Source organism: Zootoca vivipara, chromosome 5 (genome assembly GCF_963506605.1).
Source record: "Zootoca vivipara chromosome 5, rZooViv1.1, whole genome shotgun sequence".
NCBI lineage: Eukaryota > Metazoa > Chordata > Lepidosauria > Squamata > Lacertidae > Zootoca > Zootoca vivipara.
Window position 1 is genome coordinate 86,034,702 of NC_083280.1, and position 25,197 is coordinate 86,059,898.

The following is a 25,197-nucleotide window of genomic DNA, read 5'->3' on the forward strand; positions in this document are numbered from 1 at the left end:
TACAGTATATACTGTACAGCCATTTGGTTATTGAGAATAAAATGGAGAATAAAACTTCGTTCCTAGAACCATCTAGCTGAGATCAAAGGTTAAAAGTCAATTTCAAGTTGTCAGTATTTTGCAAAAAGGAATTTAGTTGCATACTGGGGATTTATCCCCCCCCCCACCTAAAGTAATCTGGCACAAGAAATCTACTTTAAATAGCTCCAAACTTTATGCTGTAAGGAAAGTGATGGATAATGCACTAAAAAGTGTGGGGGAAATGATTGATTAATGGGAAGATGTATAACCACTTATGAAAGGAAATCATGACATCATGGTCATATAGTCAACCTGCAAACAAATCAGAAGGAACATGAAAAAAAATCCTGACATCACCTAACTGCCACGTAAGCTGTGTGCAAGCACACCAGAAAGAAGGTGAGGGAAAAGGGTACTTAGCTGGTTTTCCAGGACTGACACCACTCCTATCCAGAACTGTATTAATGTCATACAGGTGATTGATGTGACCTGAACTGCAGAAGGAAAAAGCAACAACTCAACAAAGTCATCATAAAAGTAGGCTGCAGAATCCTGAAATAAAGGGTTAATAATAATAATAATAATAATAATAATAATAATAATAATAATAAATTTATTTATACCCCGCCCTTCCCGGTTCAGAAACCTGGGCTCAGGGCGGCTAACAACAAATTTAAAACACTTAATTGTAATACAACATAAAAGCAGCATAAAAGACAGTATAAAGGCGTGAAAATAAAATAAAATTCAAAAATCTAAAATCAATTTGGGGGAAATCCACCCAATGAACATTAGATAGTCACCAGGGCTAGCTGGCTAAACTAGTCCTACTTGGGCCAGCGAGGAGGCCAGGGGATAATTAGTTGTGGGGTCCCTGAGCAGGTAATCTTCCTAAAAGGGGGAGGGGGGGAGAGAAGGGAAATAAAAGATCAGGCTGAGTTCAAATTAAAGGCCAGGTGGAATAGCTCTGTCTTACAGGCCCGGTGGAAAGAGGTTAAATCCTGTAGGGCCCTAGTCTCATGGGACAGAGCATCCCACCAGGTCGGAGCCATCACTGAAAAGGCCCTGGCCCTGGTGGAGGATAGTCTGACTTCCTTAGGGCCCGGAACTTCTAAACTATGGCTATTCATAGGTAGTTGCAGTAAAGCCAGAAACACAATACAGTACCAAGGCAGAGTGCAAATGTGGATCTGACCAAGAGTCAAAGTATCCTAGCTGGGATTTCAGTCCTTACTCAATACACCTCTCAGTTCCTGTTCAATGGTAATAGCATGCAACCATTTGCCTTGGAGCCTCATTCACTTCCTGTGAACGATATAAAAGTCACACTGAGATGGGAGATGGAAATTCCCCCAGGTATACTGGCTGCACTTCAAAATGTTACAAATTAATTGGCCTTTTTCATGGAATCCCCTGCTTAGTGCAGTCAGATTTAAGTACAGTGGTGCCTCGCTAGACGAATTTAATTCGTTCCACGGGTCAATTCGTATAACGAAAAATTCGTCTAGCGAATCCCATAGGAATGCATTGATTTTTTTTGCCCATAGGAATGCATTAATTGAATTTCAATGCATTCCTATGGGAAATCGCGATTCGCTAGACGAATTTTTCACAAAATGAATTCGTCTTGCGAGGCAACCTCCGCTCGAAAAATCTCTTCGTTAAGCGAAAAATTCATCTTACAGGGCATTCGTCTAGCGAGGCACCACTGTAAATAATAAGCAGCATTTGTGCAGCCATCACTACCCCACATTTGGCAAACCCTCACTATGATCAACTCCTGCCCGGAAACCTATGTCCCCATTGTGGAAGGACATGCGGGTCCAGAATTGGCCTCCACAGTCACCTACAGACACACCGTTAAGACCATATTGATGGAAGACCATCTTACTCAGCTACAAGTGATCGCCAAAGAAGAAAGAACACATTGCAACAATGCCATGTTGCATGCTTTGCCTTCTCCAAAGAAAGAGGAAGCAGCCTGTTTTTGCTTTCCCTCTCAACGCCCTTTCTTATTTTTCAGCTATCAGGGCCCTTATTCTTCCATCCCTGTGCTGCTGCCTAAAAACTCAAGGAGTCACTCATTATCCACACATGCAACTGGGAGTAAGTTCCAGTGAATTTGGCTGGATGCAATTCTGTGTAGACATACGGTAGTTAGGACTAAGTTGCTAGTTCCTTAAGCTTCAGAAGCTTATATGTTAGAAAAAACATCAGCTGGCAATTACTAAGGTGCTTAAGCAGTATGCTTACTCATAGGATTTAAAGGTAACAGGGTGGTAAATTAGATCTATTATGCACTGGCTACTGCCCAATGCAGTATGCTTGCCAAGTCTGCATGTACAGCAGTACCATCTCTACTAGAGTGTGAAAGTGCAGTACTGGAGAAGAATGGGGTCCTAAGAAGCCACGCTGCCTGCTTGGTCCTACGGCTGAATAGTGAATATCTTGTGTTATTTCTCAATGAGTCCAGAGGCATTGCACAAAGAAACAGAGAGGTGGACAATTTGTGCTGGAAGATGGGATGGAAAAGTTCAGTACTGTCATTAAACTAAACTTATTGGGAAGAAACAGAGCATAAATTAGATAATGCACATTTCTCCCCACTAGACTACTTATGCAAGAAATTCAGACCAATCAAGCATGTTTTGTGATTTTAACACGCAATGTATTTTATTTCAACGTTTTGTGCTTTTGTAAACCACCCTGGAAGCTTTGCTGAGGCATGGTATACACACATACACATTTTAACTGAGTCAAGAAAACTGTTTTGTTTAGCAGACTGCATCATGTTACAGTGACCCTGTTGAAGCAGATTCTCAACATGGGATTTCTTGTCATTGTGACTATGCTGTACCTCTTCTGAATATCAGTTGCTAGAAATGACGAGTGGGGAAAGTGATGTTGCCCTCAGTCCTGCTTGTGGGCTCCCCATAGGCATCAGGTTGGTCACTGTAGGAACAGGATGCTGGTCCAGATGGGTATTTGGTCTGATCCAGCTGGGTTCTTCTCACATTCTTATATCCTTACTCTTGAACCTAGTTCTGTTCCTTGAAAGCTGTTCCTTGGGCAGCTTGAAAGCACCTTTCATCAATTATATCTGAAAGGCCTGCTGTGTACGTCTTACACAGAAACAGGGATTGAGCTAATGTCTTCCATGCATTGAAACCTCAAAGCCAGAGCACACAGAAACGTCGTGACGCGGGTGGTGCTGTGGTCTAAGCCATGGAGCCTATTGGGCTTGCCGATCGGAAGGTCAACAGTTTGGATGCCCGTGGCAGGGTGAGCTCTTGTGGCTCTGTCCCAGCTCCTGCCAACCTAGCAGTTCGAAAGCACACCAGTGCAAGTAGATAGTTACCGCTGTGGCGGGAAGGTAAATGGCGTTTCCGTGCACTCTGGCTTCTGTCACAGTGCTCTGTTGCGCCAGAAACAGTTTAGTCATACTGGTCACATGATTCGGAAAGCTGTCTTTGGACAAACTCCAGCTCCCTTGGCCTGAAAGCGAGATGAGCGCCACAAACCCATTGCTGCCTTTGACTGGACTTAACCGTCCAGGGGTCCCTTACCTTTCCCCCTTTTACTTCTTATTAATGTGTGGGAAGGTAAAGGTAGGTAAAAAGAGTGTTTATTTTGGTATGCTTGTGGAGTACACCTACAAGCTCTGGAAGGATTTTAGCAGAACAAGTCAGACTGCTCACAGTCGCCACACAAATTCAGTTACACAGCGCCTCAGCCAAATTTCACAGCGCCTATTGGATGAGTAATTATTTCCACATTCTACTGGAAACACACAAGCATCTTCCAATAGCCTTGAAGCAAGTGCAGACTCAGGGCTTTCTTCTATTTCTTCTTGTTAAGTGTTTGCCTTAATTATTTTGGGTCCTGCAGAGAATCTCAAGGCATCGCCTCCATGGCACCTTCAGTTTCTGAACGGGTCAGTACACAAACACGATGACTTAGAGAAATGAGTGACTCTTGTGGTGAAGAGGGAAATTTTTTGAAAAATATGTGCATCTCCTTATAGTTTTCAGATAAACATATATACTTTAAAAAATAATAATAACTTGGTGTTGCAGTTAAAACATATTGTGGATACTAAAAACCCCAGCTCTATCAAAGGCAATAAGCAAAAGATAGCTGAATGAGGCTTGGACTGCCCCCTATAGGCTTCACTGATTATTTATTAACTACTGTAATAAACGCAATACAAAACAGAATACATTGCAGCTCTACCCATATCAGTCCACAAACAATCCCCAGCAAGTCAAGCAGCGACAATAGAAATATTCTAGAATTTCTAGAATTTAATTCAGCTGAACAAACAGCTGAAACAGAAGAAAAATCAATAAAATGACATTCTTCAAGCTGATCTACATCTGGCCATTCTTGAGATCTGCATATCCTTCTAATTTAAGCATTGCATGCATACACAGAACTTTTGGCAAAGTATCCTTCAATCGAACTCCATATGCAGCAATGTTCTTGTACATTTGTGTATAGGGGAAGCTCAAAAGGAGAAGTGATCCACGATTGCACTCTGATCTGGGTTCACCTGTGAGGTAGGTGAGGAATCCTTCCTTGGGGAAGTAACATATCAGTCCTAGGGTTTTGAAAGATCTGCCTAGGGCTAGGCCAGCAGAACAGAGGCAGCTTGTGCTGGAGAAGATTCCTATGGCAATCTTACAAGTGCCACTGAGTCTGTATGCTAGGTTGAAAGTAGAGGGCAGCTACATTTAAATCATCTATTTGAGATTATATATTCTAATTGCATATGAGGATAAATGTAAAACCAATTAAATCATTACTTGTGAAAACAACCATTGCTGCTCTGCATTGAGAGGCTACACCATGGGCAACCTTCCTGAATGGTAGCCTCCACATGGACATCTCTGAATATGTGTGTGTCCATCTGAACTTTTTCTATGATTTATTACTGTAGATCAGTGCTTTTTTTTCTAAAAAAATTTTTTTATTGGTACTCTCATTTTCCTACTCATATTGAAATACTGCCCCTCAATGAGGCCAAACTTAGATTCACAAAATGTTTAGGGGTATGCTTACCCCTGACTCTGGCAACCAGTCTGATCTCAAAAACATGTCCTGGAAGGCATTTAGAAACACCCTGAGCTTCTAATACTTTGCATAAAGGTCAGCACATGTAAATCTAGCTCCCATTAAAATTTACTTACCGCTTGAATGGATACCTATCAAGATCATAGTGGGATAATTTTGAGACAGGAGGCGGACAGGAATGGCCAGTTTTGTCAGTCCTTCGCTAGAAACACGTTCTTTCAACTGTTAATTAAGCAAGATGGGCAAAGTTGGAAAGGAAGCAGGAAACTCTGGGGATAAGTTTCAATAGCAGTGTAAAACTATGGAAATTATAGGAATTGCTAATCTCAAAGCCCACTCCATTCTCCTTTGGAATGCACCAACTAAAAACAGTACAGTGGTACCTCTGGTTAAGAACTTAATTCATTCCGGAGGTCCGTTCTTAACCTGAAACTGTTCTTAACCTGAAGCACCACTTTAGCTAATGGGGCCTCCTGCTGCCATCGTGCTGCCGGAGCATGATTTCTGTTCTCATCCTGAAGCAAAGTTCTTAACCTGAGGTACTATTTCTGGGTTAGTGGAGTTTGTAACGAGAAGCGTTTGTAACCTGAAGTGTTGTAACCCGAGATACCACTGTACAAAAAACATGAGACTTTGAATGCTTAGTTAGCATTAGTTAGGTAGCTCCCACAAAGAATTTATGCAGCATTCTCAAGGAATCCAACACCCGTTTTTTTCCTTTAGGACAGATATACCCTTTCCTTCCTCTTCTCATCTTTCTATTAGTGTGAGTTCTGTAGCAAAATTGTCACACTCACTTCTGTAGGCTTATAAGAATAGTAGAGAGTCTTTCATTCTTTAGCTCAAGGTGTGTCTGTATTGTAGGATCTGCTGCCTGCTTACATTGTCATTTTGCTGTCTGAAGCAGCATTTATATATTCTGTCCCTTTCATTTGATATTATTATATCAAATTATTTATTAACCAAGATTTCTTTATTCATTTTGTGTAAGGACTTATTGTGGGCGTAAGGTTTGTTATAAGAATTTAAGGTATCAGATATATAAATTAAATGTACAAGGCAAACACCTACATAAATACATAAACCACATAAACCACATAATACATAAACCACATGTCTGAAATGGTACAGGAAGACAGTTCTGGAACCATTTTGACTCTCCCCAACAGACCAAATGTTTCTCTGCAAGGAGAGGAAATGAAAAACACCTCCCCATTGTCTCTGTGCTCACAAATTCTGCCTTAAGGGAACATTTAAGGTGTGAATAGGGTGAGCCTGTGACCTGGATTCAGGAATTAAGTAGTTATAATAACAAAAGAGTGGCCAAAACCCAGATAATGCAATCAGGTAACCTGCCGGGTGGCGCTGTGGGTTAAACCACAGAGCCTAGGGTTTGCCGATCAGAAGGTCTGTAGTTCGAATTCCCGCGACAGGGTGAGCTCCCATTGCTCGGTCCCTGCTCCTGCCAACCTAGCAGTTTGAAAGCACGTCAAAGTGCAAGTAGATAAATAGGTACTGCCAGTGGCGGAGCTTCATTATCCGGCACTGGGGGCGGACAGCAGGCGGGGGCTGGGCTGGCGTGAGTTCTGGGGGCGTGGCACACTGCCCGTAGTGGTGTGACACGAGTTCTGGGGGCGTGGTGCACATTCTGGGGACTGGGACCACTGCCTGCGGAGGCGGGGCGCCCAGCGCAGGGGGGTGACCAACTGTAATGGCGCCCTCGGGATTGCGCAGCCCAGGGCGAAGCGCCCCTATCGCCCCTTGGATTTGCCAAGCATGCCTTCCTCTTAGCACGTTTCTCCCTTGTGTTCTGAGATCGAGTTTCTTCAAAGCCCATGACACCTTTGGTAAAGGCTGTTCTCCAACTGGAGCGCTCGCAGGCCAGTTGTACTGATGGCATGGTAGGCAAAATGGTCTCAGCTGTGCACAGGAGAGAGAACTCTGCATTTCCCAAAATACAAAAAACAAAAGGGAAAAAGCCACATGCCCCTAACAGAAACAAACAGCCCACCCATGAAATGCACATGAAATGGCCACTAGGTGGGTCTAGGTGGATAAAAGGGGAGCTTGGAACAAATGCAGAAGTGAGAGGGGCAGTCAGCTAAGCTGCCCACACATAGCACAATCCATCTTTTAATCACAGTGGAAGAGAAAGGAATTGTGCTGGATCTTGGAGGTAGGGCAAGGAAGCGGTGGGGTGAGTGAGGATGCAGGAAGAAGGAGAGAGGAAAGGGTAACAACTGCAGCAGTGGCACCCAAGAGACATGGTGCAACAGCAGAGAGAAATAAAGGGTGCAGGAGAGATAGCTGGTAGAGAAGAATCTGGAGGCAGAATGTCTTCCACACACACACACAAGGCCTCACTTGTCATTACTAATAATTACTAATAGATCAATCCTCTAATACAGGGCCCCTCTGCCATGCCCTGCTCCCAGCTCACATGCTGCTTCTGATTCTGTCTAAACATTGCCTAGGAGAAGGCAGAGGAGGAAGAGATATTAAGCTGCCCTTCATTCCCCAGACGATCAAGAGCGAGAACAGGGACCAGTAGAGCTACTGCTGCGCAGATTCACACATGAACTAGTGAAGGACTGATTGTGTGTGTGATTTATTTCTGAGTAAAATATGCCCAAGGGGAACAAATTTATTGAGGGGATCTAGGTGAATATTTTTGACGTGGGAAAAATTGACTTGGGGTGATCTCCAGGTGGGAAATTAATTTGGGACGAACTTATTGATTGCAGTCGGGATCTGGCGGCGGTATGTGTGGGCGGGAGGGAGAGAGAATGAATGGGGTGCATGCCTGTATGTATGTATGAATAAGTGAGAGGTTGCTCATGTGTGTGATGGTGATGAAATAAATATATTAATACCCCACTAGCCAGGTTACACCAGCAGAACAGGTGAAAGCAGGATGGGGATGTGGCAGAGCTACAATTTATCCTCAGCTCCTTCTGTTTTACTGACAACGATGACACAACTTCAGGCCAGATCAAAGGCTGGTGAAAACATTTTTCTTCCCTTTGAAGTCAACAAAGCAAAGAAAAATTAAAATTAAAAAGCTGTCTTCCTGCTTCTTGCCATGCCAATGTGGAAATGAAAGAGAACAGGATAATGTGTGGACCCACACCCAGCCACGTGACACCTCATGCAGTATACAAACTGCACACTGGGAGGCCACAAGTGAGATGAAAGGTGCCATGGCCCTTTCTAGAAGTTATTTAATTTTTTTCTTGTTCTTCTGATATTGCGTGGGCCTAGCCTGCCACAGAGATGCATTAAAGTACCCAAGCCAAAGAAAAGCCCACAATCCTGAGGTAACACTACTTGGTCATGAAAAGATCTTAAAACTGCTTCACTCGGTAAATACATTTGGATAAGTGCTCTTGAAAATTTTAAAAATTGAAATATATTCAACATACTGCATTTTGTAAATAAATTATGAGTACCACCAGGTACTTGAAGCTATATGCTTTTTCACCTTCTGGTGCTTTATTTCCTTCCATTTTAAATTTCTCAACCTGAGGAATAATCCACAGTTCCAAAAAAATGGACGGGAAATACATCATGAACAGGGGAGACTCATCAAGGGAACAAAACAAATCTGCAATATAGAAGCGTTGCTAAAGGCATACCATTTTAGGGGGGGAAAGAAAAAGTGAGCAAATTAGATTTTAATCAGATTTCCCACTGTATGTATAATATTTTTGTTTCCTCTTCAGACTTAAGGTTATCAGCCTCATAACTACAGCAATCCTCTTCAGAGGTCAACAAGAGAACACACATGCCATTCCTCAAGCAAATGTGTCTTTCAGCCTGAGGCATGTTGCTGCACTCAGTTGTGGGAAGCATAATGCACCATTTATTTATTTAGATGAGTTATATGCCGCCCTTTGCACACATCACAGGGCAATTTACAACAAGGCAGGTTATGACTGGAGAGTGGGCCCAGTTCTCCTGGCTTATTAGTTCAGGGGCAGGAAAGCAGGTTGGGTGGCCCGTCTGTCCATGGTGGCAGTGCTGAGCAGAGCTCCAGCCTGCACACCTAAAACCCAGGGCTTTTTTTCAACTGGAACTCACCGAAACTCAGTTCCGGCACCTCTCAGGTGGGAACCATGACATAGTGAGTTCCGGCACCTTTTCTACTAGGAAAATAGCACTGCTAAAGCCTCACCCGTCTTAATAATACAGAACTTGCCCCTGATGCGTACATTCTGGGAACAGAGATGGCATGGTGTATGCTGCCAAGTTCAGATGTGCCGGCCTGCATTACTGTTGCCAGACTGCCTTCCTTAGTCTAAATCACGGTCAGTCTGCGTGTGCTGCTGCTGAATGAAGTTTTATGCCCATGCCTGAATTTCCCAGCCTGACCATCTATCTACTTGTTCTCCCCAACGTACACACATTTGGCGTAAGGGCTGATACAAGTAATGGCAGTGCCAGAGCATTTTGGGTTTGCAGGTGCAAAGTTCTGCTGCTGCATCATTCATCATCCTTGTTTGCTGCTCAGCCCTGGGCACCAGGCACGCTGGAGACAGATGTTATCAGTATACATTTCTGAGATAGAATCCTAAGACATACACAGAATCTAAAAACAATGTGATCTCAAGGACCACCCACACATTAGAGAGCAAGCTTTCGCCGTCAGCCTGAAGAAAGCAAAGGTGGAAATGATGTTTGAGGTAGAAACCTATGTTGCAGTTATTCAGTCTTTTATTCATTTATACACCTTTAGGCGCCAGGCAAAAATGTTCCTTTTTAACCAGGCCTTTGGTTGACCTGATTGACATCCTATATACCCTTTAAAAATGTGGCTCTTTTGGCGGGGGGGGATGTTATTGGGTTGTTATTATTTTGATTTTATATATTGCGATCTTTTCTGTGAACCACCCCGAGACCTCCGCGTATAGGGCAGTATATAAATTCAATAAATAAATGAAAACAAGTAAAAGCTAAGGAAAGAAGCTCTTTGCTGGCTAATTGCATCAGGCGGATGCAATCAGATCGCCCCCCACAATAAAAGAAAAAAATATATATTGTTAGCTTATTCTTTGCTGAGAAAACACCCCCTCATTACAATAGAGCAGAATAGAGAGCTGGTATCTTCCCAGGACCACTTAAAAACATCAAGGAGATCAAAGGGCTCTCCCGAGCAGCCCAACCACGAACACCCCGCCCCCAAAGCCGTAATGGGCCAGTGCATCTGGCTACTAACCAGCTGTTTAATATCCCTTCCAGCTCCACAACTCTTTATTATTTATATACACTCTGCAATAGCGGCGGTGGGCCTCGTTCGCTCTCGCGATACTTGGGTTCCTTTATTCCGCCGCCACATTACCCCCGCTTACGCCCTGTCCGCGAGCCGAGGCAGCAGTCGCGCTCTTGCTCTCTCTCTCTCTCTCGGACCGCGTTCCCTCGCGCCTGAACTATCGCGAGAAGCGGTTGCCTTGGCTCCCCGTAGCTATAGCAGTAGTGACACAGCGGCCCGAAGGGCGAGGGGGGCGGGGAAGGAGGCGAAGCCGCTGAGGAGGCGAGGCGAGGCGAGGCGATGCTCTTCGCGAGAGACGCTCCTGAGGGGGAACGGGCAGGGTTGGCCGGCGGTGAGTAGTCATAAGTTGGTAGACCCCGTTTAAACTCCTCGGAGCGGCCCGGGGAGAGGGCCTTGCTTCAAGCTGGGCCGGATCCTGAGCCCGCCTCGAAGCCGGGTGCCTCGAAGCCGGGGAGCCCAGAGACCTCCGGGGAGGGGGAGTAAGGCGGCGCGCGACCCTGGCTTTGAGGAAGGCTTTTTTGGGGGGCCGGATAAGCTCCCCTCTCCAATTCCCTCGAAATACAGTACGGGGAAGGTAAATCCCCCTCCATTTTCACTCACATTTTGGGGGGACATTGTTCCCACCCCCCGTCTCCCCCAATATCGTGTAAATGCTGAACTAGACTCTTAATCCCATTTCCCCCCAATTCTGGTGTGGGTGCCTTTTTCTTGTTGTTGCTTTGTTACGCTACAGGTGTTAAATGGGCACAGCATAGCTAGAGAATGCAGTTGTCACACACACACACACCGAAACTGCAACAAAACACATCCTGTTGAATAATCTTAAGGACTCGGATTCATCAGATGTAGAAAAGTGTTATCCTCATTTTGTCAGGCATGTTCATATGGGTTCCGGCAAAACATTGGCTCTGTTGGTATGGGCTGTTTCGTTATCCTTGTTTGTATAAATTTGGGCTTTCAGGTCAGCTACTGCTACTTAACATTTTACTGCCTCCTGCAGCCTGGACTTAACTCTTTAAAATACCTCCCACACTTGTATATATGTGTGCGTGTTATTTGGCAAGAAAATATTATCTTTGTGGCATCTGAAAGCCTACTGCAGTCCACAATGCTTATGCGACAATAAACCTGTTTTTAAGGTTCCACAGATTTCTTTTGCTCCATTCTGAAGGATCATATTTATTTCATTGTTCCCTGCTTCACATTATGCATTACTAGAAATGCCTGGTAACCTTTAGGAAATCTTATAATTTGAAAACTGTGGATTAAGGCTGAAATTACAATATAAAGACACTATTGAGCTACTGTATTCACTTTCTGCATCTTCCTAATAACAGAAGGCAGAGGCAGGGGTGTTTTGAAATAAAGGCTGTTCATCATACTGTATGGCATTGGCTTTCAAACTATTATGCAGATTGTTGAGTTATTTACAAGTTTATCAGGGTTTTCTCAATGGGAAAATGAGTAATGGCAACCAGGGTTCCTTAAGTTTCTGCAAAGCAGGTTCCAGTCTTTTCCTGCAAGTATATCCACTGCTAGTGGGCTGCAGAAGGTGGGAGGGTTTTGCTCTTCATACAATGAAATCTCCCTCATGATTTGTAGCTGCAAGAGATGTATATTCTCCATTCAGAAAGAGCAATGATGAACAACTTGTTTGTGTGTATGTGCACTCTGAAATATGTTGTGTAACTCCAGGATCTTTTGGATGAGTTTGATCTCAGGTCTAATTTAAGTTCTAAAATTTCATTCCCTTTGCAGGGGGACCCAATTCATTTCCCCAGACCTCTCAGTGGGTTTTCATACCATCAACTGTGGTATCTTTTTGATTAGTTGTCTGGGTTAGGGACACTGTTGTACAGCGGTTCTGTTCCCACTTAAAAAACTGTAGTTTAAATACATTATTGTCTTATACTGTAATATGCTATATAAACAGCTCAAAGAAGGCCACTCTAGCATATAAAATAGCTGCATGTCTTGTTTCTGTGTTGTCATATCCACATAGATGAGAAACACGATGCCTCTAGTACAGTCATACCTCATGTTACGTCCGCTGTGGGTTACGTCTTTTCAGGTTGCGTCCCGCAGCGACCCAGAAGTACTGGAAGGGGTTATTTCCAGGTTTTGTCACTCGTGCATGCACAGTAGCGCTAAATCTCACTTTGCACAAGCGCCAGATCGTGCGGCGCACCTGCGCAGATACGGCACTTCAGGTTGCGGGCTTTTCATGTTGTGAACGGGCCTCCGGAATGGATCCCGTTTGCAACCAGACGTACCACTGTATCCCTTTACGATGTTAAATTTGCAGAAATTCTCTCACTGTAGTCCTAGGCACACTTATCTGGAAACAAGTCCAACTGAACACAGTGACATAGTGGGGCTGACTACTGCATTTTATTAGTACTGGTTTTGTGGTTCTTGAAGGGACCCTGGAGAAACATTTTTTTGAAGGTTTGTGGGAAATCAGGTACTGTATTTATTAGGGTGTAATTCATTTCAAATCCATCTTAAACCATAGCTGGTATTTCAAGATGAGCATTTTCTGAAGGCATTATTAATACATGACAAATTATATTGAATTCAGAATTTAAAAATTAAAGAATTCTAGCTGTATTTATCGTTACAGTACCATCTAGCTGCCTCTGTCCTCATCTAACATGATGTTTTGCACACCCATGCAAACTAACTATAGGCATGAATGGAATCTCGTATTCAACAATATCCTTGACACATAGAAAAAAATTCAATTAGTTGGGTGACCTCATAGTCTCACTAGATATGCACCAATTAAATCGATATATCTTCTCTGTAATGTACCGTAAGTAGTATATAATATCACTTCTAAAATACTGTAAATATTTATGCAGTCCAATTTGATGTTGTTCATTACAGGCCCATGAAGAGCAGGGGGCAGCTGAGTACACTTGTCCTGGGCCTTGATGGGCTACGCTGGCCCAGGGCCCTCACCAAGGGCCTACTGGACTTAAGCTGTCATGCCAAGAACACCCTGGGCCTCCCAACCAAACAGGGACTTTTGCCTCAGTCAAGCTCTGCATGGGCTTGGTTCATAATGCCTGTCCATGGACTGAAGCATAGTTTGAATGTTTAGATCTCTTTACCATTGCAATTTAGGAGTAGATTCTATTTTGCCAGTTTCCATCAAACATTATACACCTTGTATAAAAAGTCTTTTTGGTCAGGAGAGGTCCCCATGAAAACTTCAGAAACTTAGATTCATTCTATGTATAAATACAACAGCCCTCTTCCATTGAATGCAGCTTCAAATTTCATGAATTTAAACAGGGAAAATGGTACATTAGACAACTTCTATATTATTTAGCCAAATAGAAAATGTTCCCCTGAGCTGTATTTTATTCTTAAAATGCACTGATTGCTTTTATACAATAAAAAGCATGCAGAGGGTGAGCAATTTAGTCTCATCTGTTCCAACTATCTACAGAAACCTATCCTCTTTTTAAAAAATACTTGCTAGGATAGCAGCACAATCATATCTTTTAATATTCAGTAAGGACAGGACTTCTGCCAGGCTTGAGAGAGGTCTGGGTAAAGAGTCCTCTGCTCCCTGGAAAATGAAGATGATGTTGGCTGCTGCAGGAGTTTTGCCAAGTGCTTCGCTTCTCTTACTTAGTGCTGGGCTGTGCACTATCATCCACTGCTGCTGTGAGCCACCACTGTCCAGTGCTGCCTGCCTCACTGCCTGCCTCCCATAGGGTTGCCAGGACTGTGATGGGGTAGAGTGTGATGATGGGAAGAGAAACTTCATAGCAACTTCTACCTTGGTTTCCCCAGAATGCCCGTGGGCACATGTGGGAGAGTATCTTTGTAACAGAGTTAAAAGGAAAGAGAAATCTGGGGCACACATAAAATGACATGTAAGAGACAAGTGACAAATAAGATCAAGATACAGAATTTAGAAGGAAGTTAAATGACTCGCGTGTGAAGAGTTTTGATTTACCAGTGTCAAAACATTTTTATAAAGCTGCTGAATAAACTGTTAGAAAGTAAAACATCATTCTTCCAGTACAGTCCTAGAATGAAAGGAGCTCTCGTGTAGGCGGATTCAGCTCTGCCTGAGATTGTCTGCTCCCACAGGTTCAACAAAGGAAGAGGTGTTATGGCACCCTGTTGTATTACAAGTTATGTTGCTTTCACACCAGCTTTTTTTCCTGGAATGTTTCCTAATACCAGCTGGAGTTGCTGAATCAGGTTCCTCTTTTGAGTTTGGCTGCAGGAAAGCGAGTTGCTTTTCCTCAACAATGTTTCACGAAACACAGTTTTCTGAGGAAGGACAGCAGAACAGTTCCAACTCCTGCTGTATCACAAAGTGGGCTCCACTCTTCTTGCAAGTCAGACCCCTGCCATGGGGCTGGAGAAGGTGGGAGGGTATTGCTCTTCTTACAATGAAGCCTCCTCCTTCGTGACAGATTCGCCATCAGCTTGCTGTGAGATGGAGCATGTTAGAACCCTTTCTTATCAGCCTGTTTACTAGTTAATTCCTGTGCTGCTGTTTGCAGGTGTGAAATCCATGCATGCATGCATGTAACCAACCAACAGGACAGGAAGTCATAAGGATAAGCGGGGCAATCTTGAGATGGATTGTTGCTTCCCCATTCTTCTTGGAATTTAACCAGTGGGCACACACAAGTAAGGAACAGTGTGCTAATGACAGCACTGCCAGATCATCAAACCCTGTACTGTTTTACTGGTATACAGGAGAAATCATGTGGGTGAATTATTCATTGCTGTGCTCCACTGAACAACCAACTGCTGTCTTGGAACCTGACTTTGCCATTTACTATGTGTAATCATGCACCTGACATAAAAAGCTACATCAATTTGTATTGGCACAAAATTGGCCTAATTCGTGTAATCAGAGGTTATACCCATCAGGGATGTAAAGAGCTTTTTAAATGGACAAGAGTTGTTGTTTTTCTTTCAGTCTTCGTGGATACTAGAGACTCAAATCCGTTAAACATAGTGGGACTTTTTCTGAACAAATATGCATAGAATTGTGCTGCATGACTGACAGTGGATCACAAATAACTAGGTATGGTTGAGCAGGCAGGCTTAATTCTTTTTTGAAAGCCTGTTGTATCCATTTAAAAGGAGGAAAACCAACATGTTCTTACATACTGTACTTGAAATCTAGGATGTGATTGATGAGGGAATAAGAAGACTGCTTGTTAGGAAACAAAGAACTGTGTTGCTTCTGTGCTGTTAACAGCAGCTAAGGATGCTTTCTGCTGGAATATAATTTTGAATAGCTACATTAAAACCTGTTTCTTAGTTATTTCACTGCATCAGGATTAATTACTAAAACTGAAGTCTGAATACTATTTTGGAAGACTTTAAGTTTGCACCTAAAAATGTTATTCAGGAGATACAGTGACGATAGCTCTGTAGTACTATAGTCTTCCTAGGCTGATAATGAGTTCTTTAACAGGGCTACATATTCTGCCTGCCTAAGACAGTCTGTTTTGCTAATAGATAATGTATTCTTCACTGTAGCAGAATTACATGAACATAAAATCTGGATGTTGGTTTTAATTGGCCCAATAATACCGTATATAGGGGTTGCATATGGAGTATGTTGTTGTATTAGGGTAGAAAATGTGTATGATGCCCACCTATGCAGCCCTAGTTTTGGGAAGTTTTGAAAATGTCATTATTTTCAAACTATTCAGTAACAGGAAAAATACTCTTAAGTACTGTAATATACTGATAAATGAATACTCTTGGATCACTTATGTAACTGTAATAGAAACTAAACATTATTTCCCCTTTACAGCATAATTCCCTGCAAACGCACAAAAGGAGGGCACTTTCTCTTTTAGAATACAGCTACATGGTTCTATTGTTATAGGTTTTAGTCTCCTGTTCTGAAGAATGATTATGGCTGCTGTTCTGTAATCAAGGATTAGAGTCCTAAAAATAAACCAAAACAAAGCTCTTAAAACTTTGCAGGTACTACACTCCTTTTGTTGGATCAGTAAATCAGTGAAAAGAGAATTGCTATGGGCATCATGGGTATAATAAAGTGATTGCTTTCAATATTATTAGTACAGAAAATGTATGCATAATTTAATTATTAGATTTTTTTTTTTACTTTATCCTCAGAACATCAGATACGCAGGGCTTTTTTAAGCAGGAACTTGGGGAAACTCAGTTCCAGCAGTTCTCAGGTGGGTTCCGGCACCTCTCAGGTGGGTGTCATTGCCATTCTAAGAGAACGAGAGTGACATTCATGGTGAGTTCCGGCACCTCTTTTTCTAGAAAAATAGCACTGGAGATAGGTAATAACAGTTTGACTCCAGAATCTTCTGATTATCCCCTAAAATTAAATGCTCATGCAAATAAGATTTCTTGCCTTGTTTCTGAAACACTGTAATATGGTCCCTAGCATAAACCCTTGTAGCAAAGTCAAAACTGAATTAGGCAAGCATACCGTACACTGGGACCCAGGTGGCGCTGTGGGTTAATCCACAGAGTCTAGGGCTTGCTGATCAGAAGGTCGGCGGTTCGAATCCCTACAACGGGGTGAGCTCCCGTTGCTTGGTCCCAGCTCCTGCCCACTTAGCAGTTCGAAAGCACATCAAAGTGCAAGTAGATAAATAGGGACCGCTCCGGTGGGAAGGTAAACGGCGTTTCTGTGTGCTGCTCTGGTTCGCCAGAAGCAGCTTTGTCATGCTGGCCACATGACCCGGAAGCTGTCTGCGGACAAACGCCGGCTCCCTCGGCCTATAGAGCGAGATGAGCGCCGCAACCCCAGAGTCGGACACGACTGGACCTGATGGTCAGGGGCCCCTTTACCTTTTACCGTACACTGTAGCAAATGTAGGATCAGATGAGAAGGGACCTCAGAAGTCATGTGGTCTGTCTCCCACCCTGACAATGTAGTAAATGTGCTCCTGAAGCATCCTTGAAAGGTGGCCATCCAGCCTTTGCTTAATAACGTCTAACAAAGGAAAGTCCACCTTATTCCAATACAGCATATTTCCTTGCTATATGAAGCACCACCCTCATAATTGATCACATCATGTGGTGCATACACACCATTTGAAGGGCAATGATAATCAACTTTGGGGGGCCCGTCAAATATTTTTGGAGGGGCGAAGGGATCTTGGCCCCTAGGAGTTGGCTCGTATGTCAAACAGTTTGTACAATAAGAAAGTTCTTCTTAATGTTTAGTCTAAATAACTCTCTTGTATCAGTTCCGTTATTCAACAGGTTATTCGGTTATTCATCAGGAAATTTTGCGCAGATGAAAGGGATTAAATGAACACATTGATTTGCTTTTAAACTTAAAAGTATAGTACTGTTAGTTTAAGCAAGGAGTATGCCACTTATTGTGACCTGAATTGTTTAGTTTAGATGGAAAACAGTTTGGCAGAAACAGTAATTCAATGAGTCGATTCATGAAGCCAGTGTAGTATCCCCCCCTTCATTACTTCCATCAAAGTTCAAGTAAGGCAAAGGTCAGACCAGTTAATACAGTTGATACCGAGAATTGTAATGCTCACTCAGAAACAAGATCAGCACACTCAAATGAAAGTGAAAAGTGTAGAGTTGTTCAGGTACATACTTCAGGTTCTCCTTTTAGCTGTTGGTACAATCTTATCCATTAGGCTCTTCGGACTGTCAAGCGATGCTTCATAGAAAGCCAGAAATCTGAGCCAATATTGTTGTGCTGTGCTTCCTTTTGTGATGTCATAAGTGCATGTGCTGATAACCATGCTTGGTGTGATTGCTGAGATGCTACCACAGCTAAGATTGAGGTTTTTATCTAGGAAAACTAGGAAACTCCTCCCTCTGTCAGTACCTTGTTAAGGAGCTATGGTGTTACTTGGACCTGCAGGTGGTTGGTGAAGACAACCAAAAGAGCATACTTATCCCGCTGCATTCCCCATATCCTCAAGTCAGTTTCTGAACACCTCTATTTTCCTTACTCTAGAAGTGATGTGGTGGGCATCTTTTCAGTTGTGGCACCGCAACTCTGAGAGAGGTCTGTCTGGTCTCCTCTAGGCGAGCAGTGAAAACTTGATTATTTAGCAAGCCTTGTGTGATGAGTTGATACTGCTTGACTGGTTGATTTAGATGTAGTTTTAAGCATAGATTTCTGTGTAACAATCTCTCTGTTGATTCTCCCTGACTTTGTAGATTATTATGCCTTATTGTTGTTTTAATCTTGTTTAAACTTTGTTGGTAGTGGAGGTCCTTGAATCCTAAATTTGTTGTATTAAATGGTTAAATAAATAAATAACTGCTGTTGGTTGATCATGTATGTGGGGCTATCTCATCTTGGTTGTGACCTGGAAGAGCAAAGTATATACTGTATAAGGAAATAGTCTCAAGGCATATGGTACAGTAATTTTGCCAAAGCTAACATTGCTTGGTTTCATCAGATGTCCATGTGGACGGTAGCCTCGAATGTTCTGTGTGCTGCTTTTAATTTCCATGAAAGAAATATGGGAAATAAATATAATAATTATGAAAACAAATGCCCATTCCCTCCTCTGTTCCCATTACATTTTTGTATTATGTGAGAATGATAGCATACCTCACACAATCCATTGGATCTTTGATTATATTTTGTCTGGGGAGAGAGCTCTGTCGAACTTGAAAATACCCAATTTTCCCAGCAAAAGTAATGGGTATGATGACACTATTAGCAATGAAAATCTTGATAGTCTCCGTAGCTTCTGTTGAGACTACCAGTTATTTTTTCACAGCTGTTGAACAATCTTTTTTCATTTAACTATGAGCTATCTTAAGTTAAACCAGTGCCTTGCCGTTGAAAAGTAGTGTATCCTGTTACCAATCCCTTGAGCCACCCAGATGCCTCTTTATCCCAAATCTTACTTGATCTCTACTCCAGACTCTACCATGTCTATTTAACAACACATTAAGACTGCCTGCTCTGGATGTGAGTAAACGGTTGGTTAAATATAGAAACAGTTTCTTATTTAGTGAAGATTTTCATGACAAATCCTTGTGGATCACCATATAAACACAACCATATGGCCAAGTCCTGTATTATCTTAAAACAATTAGCTTGGGGCTTAATATTATCATTAACTGAAAAATACACACATCATTTTATTTGTATTCCACCTTTCCATAGTTCAAATCATGCTCAAGGCAGCTTATAACATGAAGACAATTGCATAATTACAAACATAACCAAAAGTAGTCTTAAATAATAAATAAAACATTAAAAAGTACATAACAAAATTGAACAATTTCCACATAAATCATAAGAACTTAAAATAAAGATAAAAATGATTAATATCAATACCAGCATCAACCCTCAAGTGAACCCCTTTAAACAGTATTCCAGCCCAAGATTGAATTCACAGCTTTTGCGACTGGCTTGTGTCGAGCTATTTATAATTATATGTAAAAAAGTTGCCATAAGCATAAATAAAATAACACTATCACATATTCATTAATTCCTTGATCTCATTAGATCTTATTGATTGTTGGTTTATTTACTGTTTATTTACTGTTATTGATGGTGTTTAATGGAACCTAACTGGAGCTGTTTTGTTTTTGTTTTTTGTTTAAAAAAAAGGAAAGAAAACTGGTGGGTAACTTCATTCCCACATTGATTTTAAAAGGTACCCGTACTGCAAGCAAAGCAGTTCACACAAATGCATACTTACTAACCCTCAATTATACCTGTTTTGTTTATTTTTAAATAGTTTCTGGGATGGACAGACTTAGTTGTGGCCAATTTCATACCTATTTGCTTGGCACCATTCTGTCTGTCATTGGAACTGATTGTTACCCCTTCATTTGTATACAGTAAATGTATTATAATATGGATTGTTTTTATTTTCTATATTAGCAAGTGAGAGCAAGTATGATTTAGTGGTTTGGGTGCTTGACTAGGACGTGAGAGACCAGGGCTCAAATCCTCACTCAGCCATGAAGATCACTGGGGGCCTTGTGCCAGTCATGCTCTGTCAGTCTAACCTACCACAGGGGTGTTGTGAGGATAATATGAAGAGGAAAGAAATATGTACACCACCTTGAGATTCTTGGAGGAAAAGTGGGATCTAAACACAATAACCCACCTATTTATCATTACAGCAAGCTGACTGACTGCCTGATTGCTTGCTTGCTTGCCCAAATTTATATTGAACTGTTTGCTCCAGTGTGTAACACTTTACATTTACTTAAGATGGATCTCATTTGCTTATTTGTTACTCAGGTTGTCCTTTCTGGAGCTGTTCACAATTTGTGTTTTCACCATCCTAATTTAAATAATCCGGAGCCATCTGCAAACTGGACTTCCTTACAGCTTAGCATTTACACAGATCATTTATCATTAAGTTAAATCATATGTTTGTCCTCATTATTTTTTATGATATTCAAATATCTGTTTTGGTTCATTGTGTCTTTGCTGTAAGAGTTTTCAATTTCACCGTTTAGTTAAATCCAAAGACTTTTTTCCCATGGAGAAAGTCTATTAGGTATATGCATGTCAACAGTACACGTTGGACAGTGTTCCATACTCCCATTGTTCCAGGTGCATTTTGCGATGGGGAATTTCATTAGCGTGAGCAACTTCTGAGCCCTGGGTGCAGTACTGCGCCTAAGATTTCAGATTAAACTGCAGAGTGGAAAGAAAAGAGAACCTTTTTCCGCCTCTCCACTTCCAGCTACTCTCTGAAGACTGGAGAAGAGACCCTCTTAAGAATATTAGGACGTGGGCAGGGGAAGGAATAGACCATGTGAAAAATGGACACAATATTTTAGCTGCAGGTTGTTCATTTTCAGCTTTGTATTATTATTATTATTATTATTATTAATTATAAAAAGCACACCTAGACATTCTGCTGTTGCGCCCATAACCTAGGTTTAAGGTGCCATTTAGCTCCTAGCTTTCATATCTCAGTTTCTAACACTGAAGTTGGAGAATCTTTTCAAGCAATTCTAAGACAACATTTGACTGAAATTTGTAAAATTTAATAGACACTATTGGTTAGATTAGTGCTTGTACTCTTTGGAATTGCAACTTCTTCTTTTGTTTAGCCAGGTTTCTCTTTCCCAGTTTTCTCTGCATGCTGTCCAGCTCAGCCTTTCTGTTTATTGATGTTTCAACTCAGGTGTTTTCCAAGCAGTGGTGGCTGTGGTGATGTGCTATAAACTCATTATTTTGTAGCGCTAGGAAAGGCTCCATGTTTCTGTTGTTGTCAGCTGACTAGAGCCAAGGCCCTTTGTTTTTCCATTGTGTTTTCTACCAAGTGGGATGTTGATGGAATTTATTGAAATGTATTGAAGTGTTTAGTGCTGATTGTGGTTGGGAAGTCAGCTCTGAAAGGAAACTTATTGTTCTGAATGATGTGTCCTGCAGTTTAGTATTTAGCTGTCAAAATAAAAATTTCTCTCCAGGGCCAAGCTAAAAAAAGTTTAAAAAAGTAGAATTGCTAATTTAGCATATGCTTACAGAGCATAGTAACAAAGAGGAACAGCAATGATTTATTTTGTCCTCTTTCTATGTATTTTAAAATAAATACCAGTATTTGATTTTGTAAATTTGCCAAAGGCGGGGGGGGGGGGCAACAATGCTACAGTTCTCTCACAAATTAATTTCCAACCTTTGCAGAGGCACTAGCCGCAATATCAATATTTGGTTTTGTGTTTTTACCTCATTGCCTTGATATTATTTTCCCATCCATGTTTAGAGAGAGCTTATAAAAATAAATCTGATAAATAAATCAAATAGGAGCAACCTTACAATTGTGTGTGTCTGGTTTTGGGATTTCAAACTGGAAGCTACTGCTGAGCGGTAGGTCATAGATTTTTCCTTATCATGGAAATGCTTGTCAAGGTCTGATCACACAAGGTTCTTGCGTGTGCATGCTTTGGGGAGGTGGGTACCTTCCGTAGATCAGTATTACCTCAGTGCTCTGTCTGCGCACAAGTATCTTTTGTTGAATAGTCTTGACTGTCTTTTTCCCTCCCAAAGAGCTAAAGTCTTTGAATATTATTGGGAAATTTATTTCTAGGTAAGTGTCAGTCAAGAAATTCTGCTGGAGGCAGGGGGACTCATTTGCTTAGTGTAATATTGGGTTTAGCAAAGCTTGATGGATTTGGCTGCCAAGAAATCGGCAGCTATTTAGCTGAGTCTTGCTATATGCAACTTTAAAGATTTGCTGCGGCTGTGCTGAATCAAGTTCAATAGCTCAATGTGCAAAATAATGGCAATATTGTTCCATTCATATTAGTAAAGCAAGAAACTGAGCTGAGAACTTGTGTACTATCAAATTGCTGTTTATTTCAACATCTGACATTTGTAGTCAAAACAAAATTTCAGAATAGAACATTATGCTGGTAAAGAAAGTCAATTGATAGATGAAGTTTTAAGGATTAAGATTAAAGTCTGTGTTCAGAATCAAAGTTATGACAAAATAGTTTTGCTTAACTGGTTTAGTGATCTCAGCCCAGAGCATCCAGTCAGTTCAGAATTTAATGTCTGCATATCTGTCAGCATATGGATAACTTGCTCCAATAATAAATTGGCTCAGTTCTCCTAATTTAACATCTGCAATGATCTGACTTACTAAATTCATTTTGATATTGGGGGGCGGGGGGAGAGACTATTGGAAAACTGTGGCAAGGACCTCAAGTGTATTTGAGAGAATGGAACTACAGTAATCAAATTTTCTTTTTCATGTTTATTTTTAACTTGCTTTATTATTGTGCTCAAGAGTAAATGGCATAACATTAAACTGTTGTATGTTTTTTGTGTTTGAGAAAATGTTGGCTGTGTCTAAGTGTATTGCTTCTTATATTATGTAGATGTTCATTGTGTACATCCTGGAGGCCTAAGTGGGATGAGATACAGATTAGGAAAATAAGTGGACCGAAGAGGCTTCTTACCCTTGCAGAAAACAAGCAAGCAAACAAACAAACAAACAGAAGGTTGGAATGGCCTCCCTACCTGAAAATCCAAATTTTCCCCAAACGTCTGCAGGTTGTGAAAACCCAATAAATTGTTGGCATTAAGCTGTCCCGGGGGGCCAGTGGCTAAACTGGCTCCACAGGCCAAATATGCAATTGCTCTCACAAACGTTAAGAACAACACACACAAGTCAGTAAATAAGGCTAAACTGCTTTATTTACATATAGACAGATGGGAGCTCTACATCATGGCTCCCTCTCTCTGGCATCACAGCCAGTAAAGAGAAAGAACAAAGGAGCAACAATCCCACTTCAGGAACAACAGTAAGACAAACATCCTGTCTACGTCACATCCACTCTGTGGGAACAAAACACATACAGTCATATGATAATCCTATGACTGCAGACGGGGAATGAGTCTCCCAACATAAATGTCCCAGCTGAGTGGGAATTTGAACTTGGGTCTCACTCTTCTTAGTCTAGCGGCTAGCCCTCTAACCACAAGTTTCCATTGCCTCCTTTTAAATGATTTTATGTAGGGGTGTGTGTGTGTGTGTGTGTCTCATTTAGAGAGTTGAACAATAAAGCAGATAGGGTATAGGAGAACTACCAGCTACCCAGGGCAAATGTTTTCTTTCACCCCAGCCATCATCTAATAACTTTTTCTCTGAAACTTATGTTGTATATCTCTTTACAAAAAATCCTGTGTGTATTCTTCAGTGGCAAAAATTGATGTGAAATCACTGGGACCTACTTTTTAAGAGATGCATTTTGATGACAGTCGTGAAAATACAACCACCTTCTAATTTTGTGTGTGTCATTATGTGACAGAGAACTCTTGTCACTTCTCAGTAGTGCATGTTTGTAGAGTCAAGTCTTATGATTAGCTACTGTTTTAAGAGATAAAAAAGAAGTAAAATTTCTAACATTTTAGATGTAAAAGGGATTAGCCTGTTATTGCTGTGTTGTGTTTGGAGTATTTAACATGCAGGTTGAAGATCCCTGCTTCCTTCCTGCTGCTATAGAGTATAGCAGCAGTATATCAGCAGCAGAAGGATATGCACACCTTTGATAGCTGGCTAAGGGAAGCCATGTGCATTCCCTCAGCTTAACAAGGCCCCCAGTGAATGTTTTACAGGACAATGTTTGCTCTGTCATTTTGGTGTAAAGAGCGAGGCTTTACCTCTGCCAAAAGTAATCTGGTGGGGAGGGGTGGAATTGTGATTTAAAAAGAAAAAGGGCCTCTTTCTGCCTGAGACCAGTTCATCTCTCTGCTCAGCAACAATTGTTCCAAGGACAAAAGGGTACTAAGATCACTCTTGGCTACTGAAATGGAGCCAGCCTCTAAGGGTGGATATATTGCAGAGGGGAAGGAAAGGAGGGATACATGATTATAAAAAGTCTATTTACAATGAACCCATAGCTTGGACAATAAATACTACGAGAACCAAAACTCGCTTTTTATTTCCTTCTCCTGACAATTCCTTGCTGGTGTGTGTGTATAATATGCCTGCCACTCTTTTATGTAAAACCTGTTGGAAAATTGTCTGTAAAAGCTTGCTTTAACTTGGACAGCAGATCTTCCCACAGATTTCCTTAGCATATTCTAAAACTTTAAATGAGAAAGACTAGGCCTTCAGACACAGAAGAACAAGCATGGTTTGGACTTCAGATTGCTTTGTCCACTAAATAGTAGAGCAAGGATAACACTAACATGAGGAGCCATTGTTAGGGATAATGGGAGTTGCAGTCCTGCCCTCCTTTCTTCCCAACCCTATACTGTGTCTCACAACACATTTAACTGAAGAACCCGAAGAAAGAGACAATGCATGTGTTTTTGAAAACGAGGGGAAATTATTTTATTTTAAAAAAGAAAAGGAATGTGCGGCAGCCCCCAGTATTTAAAG

At 41.6% G+C, this 25,197-nt stretch overlaps 1 protein-coding gene across 8 annotated transcripts in view; it reads left to right on the top strand.

Moving 5' to 3' along the window:
- Positions 1-10,570: 10,570 nt before the first annotated feature.
- Positions 10,571-25,197, top strand: part of USP54 (ubiquitin specific peptidase 54) — a 93,818-nt gene continuing 79,191 nt past the window's right edge. For 5 of the 8 annotated variants that reach the window (XR_009557644.1, XM_060275069.1, XM_035137682.2 and 2 more), the window contains exon 1: positions 10,584-10,694. The gene's annotated coding sequence lies outside the window, so the exon portion shown is untranslated. Of the gene's footprint in view, positions 10,695-25,197 lie in introns of all 8 variants that reach the window. The other 3 variants (XM_035137683.2, XR_009557645.1, XM_060275070.1) reach the window with 3 other exon arrangements.